Genomic DNA, 6221 nt, shown 5'->3' on the forward strand with positions numbered 1-6221 from the left:
ATAGCTTTTTTGATCTAGCCCCTGGGAAATCTAAGGGAAAAACAAAAGAAGAAATTTTTTAAAAGTGAGTGATGGGAAATAAAAGGGTAAAAGACAAAAATTTTCAAAGATTTCAGGAGGAAATAAAATGGTCAAATGAAAACTTTGAGCCCAGGCTGTCTATCAACAGGAAAAATAAACAAGTCCAATTCTCTGTGAATAAATATTATAAGATAATGGAAAACTAATCAATGCCTGATGAATAAAATGACCCTGTGCATTTCTGAGTGTATGGAACCCCAGCAGCATGTTCCTAAATGGTTCGAGATAGAAATAAGAATTACGCGAGAAGAATTTAATATACTGCCCAGCAAAAATAATTGACAAGACAAGGCAATTTGAATCTCTTGTGGCAAATCACCTCAAAGAAACAAAAGGGAACTGTTTAGAAGTACAGATTATCAGAAGTGAAGATCAATATAGAAGAAAAGCAAAAGACTTTAATATTATTACATTAGGACACATGATTTCTATACAAGTAAAGCATATTGATCTAGAAGATCTGACTGACATCAATATAACTTAAAATTTTTCAAATAAATATAAGTAAAAAGAAAACTTCAGGGGACAGATAGGTGGCGCAGTGGATAAAGCACCGGCCCTGGAGTCTGGAGTACCTGGGTTCAAATCTGGTCTGAGACAATAATTACCTAGCTGTGTGGCCTTGGGCAAGCCACTTAACCCCATTTGCCTCACAAAAACCTAAAAAAAAAAAAACTTCAGTATGAAATAATAAAAGAAAATGGCCTAGGACTCCTAACCACAGAAAATCAATTGCTAATGGAATTCAGACAGTTATAGTTGTGTTTGGAGTGTTAGAGTGGGGAGAGTAAGATGGGAGTAAAATACTGCTCCACTGACCAAGATACATTGTAGCTACATTTAACTATTTCAATGACAAACAACATTCTGCATTTGATAAGGAAGAAGTCCGTTAAACAGAAAGGGAAATTAAAATAAGGCAAGACTTTTAGATACCACAGAAGGGAATAAAATTTGTTTTGAAGAGCAAAAGTGCTCAAGATATCATACAAAGCCTTACAAACCAAAAGCCTGATCCCCCCTCCCCCATTGCAGGTAAATCATTTGCTTTGTGAACACCCTAGACAAAAGAAGTAAGGTCAAATACTGATGCCAGAGAATACACAAATAAATAAATTACCCCAGGAAAAAACTAGAAAGAGAAAGAAACCTTTGGGGTTAGAATTCATGATAATAATAGTACTATATTTCCCCATGTATAAGACATACCTTAATTTTGGGTCCCAAAATGTGAAAAAAAATGTATAATGTTATTGAATTTGTTTTATTCATCATAAAATCCAAGAACCTTCTGCTCATAGCTTTCAGGCATCTTTTGGGCAAGTCTGGTGCAGGGACACATGCTCAGACCGTTCTATTTTATGAACCTGAAGCACCAATTGTATCTCCTTTGAGATCAGTCACTTCTTGTTCATCACAATTCTTCTGGCCTCCTGCTGACCCATCTTTGTGGACACAGGAATTCCACTGGCCCTTTGCTCTTCCATCCATCTCTTCACTTCCCTCTCTAACTCAGGTCACTTGGCTGACTTGCCACTCATGGCCTTCTTCTGCCCGGGCATTTCCCATAGCCAGTCTCAATTGTTTTCTCAGTTGGAGAAGGACCAAACTGACATTTGGCAGCATGATTTCCATTCACTTTTTCAAACTAGATCACTTTGAACCTAAATTCAGCACTGTACAAAAATCTTTTCTGAGCCATTTCTGGAAATAATGTGGCAAAATGTGACCTAATATGCTGGTAACAAATGCAAAACAATGAGTGCAGAGACAAGTGCAAAAAAGTGGGAAATGCAAGTACAAAAATCTACAACAAGTGCAAAACAAACCTGGAAAAGAAGGAAATGCAAGTTAAAAAAAATCTATAACCATTATATAAGACAATCCCAGTTTTTACACCCCAAATTTTTTCAAAAAGGGCTGGTCTTTTACATGGGGAAAGACAGTATATCTGTAGATTTTTACAAAGAAAAATCATTGAGATATAGAAAAGTCAAACTTAAATAGAAGTCATGAAGGAGGAACAGACCTGAAATACAGTTAACTGAATCTCACATCTCCAAGTGAATCAGTGTTGCTGTTCACTTTTGTTATTTATGGAACTAAACTGCATAATGGGAGGACATATAAAAGAGGAATGGAGAAGAAGCAGGTTGAGGGGAATATATGTTGCACTCTAAGTCATCAGTAAATGAGGGACTTTAAAATGTGTTTATTCTGCAGAGATAATGCTTAGAAAGATTTATACCTCTGAAAGTATTGTCCCTTCATAGACAGCATTCTGCCATAGGAGAAAAGGAAGCAGAACTCCTTAGGGATGCTACTGCCTAGAAGGGTAAGAAAACATGAACTTAAAGAGATTCTTAACAAAAAGGAAAGGATTTTCAAGATGAGAGTGACATTAAAACAAAAATTCCATATCTGGGCCTTCATGCTTATTAAAGAAGCAAAACTCAGGAAGTAAAATTTAAAATAGTTCATTAATGATGCACCAAGGCAGCAAACTTTGGTGGGCCAGTGGATGCAGTCCCAGCTATACCCTGCTTTTATAGACCAGAGTAAGAAGCCTCTTGATGGGAGTGAAAGTAGACAGTGAGCAAGCTAGACTGAAACTTAAAATCAAAAAACCAAGATCTTGGTGACTGTTCCCATTATTTCCTGGCAAATAGATGGAGAAATAGAAACAATATCAGATTTTTAGTCTTGGACTCAAAGATCACTGCAAAGGGCCACTGCAGACATGAAATTAAAAGGTTTGCTCCTATATCCAATTTTGGTCAGATTGCTTTCTAGTTTTCTCAATTCAATGTGAATACCTCTCAGAGATATGGAGGTGATAAGTTTATAACCAAAGTATAGAGATAATTAGATAGGATGGATAGCTTGGAGTATATGAAATTCAAAAGTTTCTACACAAACATAAATCACCTAAAGTAGTAAGGGAATCAATCAAATAAAAATTATTTTTACATCAGACTTCTCATTTTAGAGTTCTCTATCTGAAATATAGACAACTAGAAGAGGTATACAGGTGTCTGTGTCTGTGTGTGTTTTCAACATCTCTTGGATAGGGCATCTTCTCTCCCTTCATACAACTGCTATTTTATACAGCCTAGGTTGTTGCCTTCTCTATTATCTTCTAGTATCCTCCTATTTAGTGTCTTGATTTAATTCACTATCCACATAAATTTCAAAGTGATTTTCTAAAAATTCACATTTAACACTCACATTTAACATTCAAATTCTCTACTCCAGTGACTGTTACTTTCAGCATCAAGTATATTTGGGATTTAAAAGTCTTCACAACCTAATGTTTTCCAACCTTTTTAATGTCTTTATATATTACTTCTCTCTAAAAATTCTGTAGTTTAGCCATATTGTCCTACTTGCTGCTCTGTACATATGACTCTGTGTTCTAAAACTGTCCCTACGCTTGGAATAAACACCCCCCTCATCACCTTTTAGACTCTGTGGCATCCAAACTAAGCTCAAGCACTACCTTCTTTATGAAACCTTGCCAAGTGCTTCTCAACTCCTAGTGCCTTCATTTCCCATATTATCCTTGTATACCCCTCCCTCTGTCTCTCTCATAAACATAAGTAAATATGTATATTTATTGTATAAATATTTATCTGTTTATGTATATATGTATAAATATTTATCTATGTTTATGTATATATTTGTATGTATGTATTCCATGCCAATCAAGTTCCTTGAGGGTAGGGACTATTTCGATTTTGTTTTTGCATCCATAAGGCTTTGCATAGTACCTGACATATATTATGGGCTTAATTGATTGGTTGATTGGAGCTAATTTCAAATTTCAAATGAGTTAAATTTGCTCAGCTCCTGGTCACAAATGAGCAGGAATATAGCTACTGATAAACCACAGAGCACTTCCAGTTCATGATGTATTCTTCTAGGCCTGCTGCTTAGCTAGCTCTGCTGATATAAGTGCTAATATAGTTTTAAAGTTCACAGCAATTCAAAGACAGGGTTTTGATCTTTTATAAGGAGTCTTGTATTCTCAAATAGGCAGTGAGATTCCCATCAATTTTCCCTATTTGTTACTCATAGGATTCTTGAGTTTGGATCTTTAGACATTTCAATATTGTCAGATAAAGGATGGGGAGGGTTCTTTAAATGGGTATTTGTCATTTGTGAATAGCTTTTATCAAACCATTGGGGCATGTAGAAACTAGATTGATTTGGAATTTAAACAAAATTTAAAAAAATTAAAGGAAATACAAACATATATGTATACACACAAAAGTACATGCAAATTTCTGTTATTCCAGTACAAACTTTTTTTTACTTAAAAAAAGAAATATATTTCCTAAATATATCTGTGCAGGAAATTCATTGCTAAAATAGTCTGATTTAATGTCTGCTATTGAAACAGATCTAAGCAAGAGAAAGAATTCATTTTTGTGTCACTTGTGCTTTGTATTCAGACTAATGCAACAGCAAGTAGAACTAACAAAAAAAGTCAGCCAAAGGAATTTTTTAGGTTTTTTTTTTCCTTTTCCATAGTCATAAGAATAGAACAGTGAGGTTATTGTTTCATTGCTCAGCAAAAGAAAAAAAAAAGTTTCCTCCTACCAAAATTAATTCACACAATACATACACACACACATAAAATCTACGAATGTAATATATATTTATAGAGATCATTTTCTCTCACTAAAGAGAGAGAAATAAAGAGACAAAGTCTTTATTGAATTTTAAAAATTGGAATTTGGTGCAGAGCAAGGAATGGTGGTATAGTAAGGAGATGGGCAGAGCTGACAAGAGCTCAAGTCTTCATTAGTACCTTTTGGGACACTCAGAACAAAATCTCCCTTTGAGTCCCACTTCAGGGACTCAAATTTCCCTTTGCATATTATTAAGTTTAAGTCATTTTTTTTGTTTTTGGAAAGCAATGGGGTTAAAATGACTTGCCCAAGGTCACACAACTAAATAAGAAAAAGAGTTTTAAGTGTCTGAGTCTGGATTTGAACTCAGGTCCTCTGGACTCCAGGCCCAGTATCACCTAGTTACCCCTAAGCTTAAGTCTTTAAGCATTGAGTAACATCCAGTCACTTCAGATGCTTTTGGCTTTCAACTTCAAAAGGGAAGATGGATGAGACCAATCCCTCTTTGGGGTGCTTGAAGGGAAAAACTCTGGGAAGAAATGGGAGTAGATCTCAGTTTCCATCATGTCTCTATTCCTTGACTGCTACTCCAGAGACTTCAGGGAGTCTCCTCTTAGGTGAGATCTAGGACACTCTCTTGGTTGAACTGAGTTTTCTTGCTCCCAAATGGAGAGCTCCTTCACTCTGTAATGTATATTCTCCTATATATATATGCCTTCTCTGATTTTCTGTTTCCTAACAATTTGAATAAATGGATTTCTATGCTACTCTCAAAAAAAAAATCCTTATGCCATTTTTGCTTTTGAGAGTGATCTTATTAGCCACTGCCTGCTACTGAGTGTCTTAGAAAGGGGAGAGACATTCCTAAGCCAAAATCTCTGGCCTATAAGTTGTTCTGGTAAAAGTTCACCCATGCTCTCTCTACTATTGTCCTAAACTCTACTGAATTTTCTGTCCATCTGTGGTCAGTATCATGTCCATAAGTTTCTACATCTGTGGAATTAAGAAATCTAAGAATTTATAAAACTTTTGTAAAATTTTCTTACATTATCTACTTGTAACATCTTCTAGAAAAAAAGATCAAGTAGAAAACTATTAAGATCTCCTGCTAAAACCAAATATTAAAATACTTTAAAAAAAACCCTGTGCCATCTTGTTCCTGCAAAAAAATTACCTCTTTTTAACTTTTGTATCAGAATAATGGTACCAACATCACACCAATTTCTTAGGCTCAAGATGTTCCTACATATATCACTAGCCTTCCCAGTAGTTTTTCAGAATCCCTCTCAGACTTTCATTACTGTTTCCTTGTTAAACATCTGGGCCCAGGTGCTAATGACATACTGGGAAACTATTAAGTCTGTGATTGTTTGGGTTTTTTTTCAAGACAGTGGGTTAAATGACTTGCCCAAGGTCACACAGCTAGGAAATTATTAAGTGTATGAGGTCAGATTTGAACTCTGGTCCTCCTGTTTCCAGGTCCAGTGCTCTTTCCACTGTGCCACC

Source organism: Macrotis lagotis, chromosome 4 (genome assembly GCF_037893015.1).
Source record: "Macrotis lagotis isolate mMagLag1 chromosome 4, bilby.v1.9.chrom.fasta, whole genome shotgun sequence".
NCBI classification, from domain to species: Eukaryota; Metazoa; Chordata; class Mammalia; order Peramelemorphia; family Peramelidae; genus Macrotis; species Macrotis lagotis.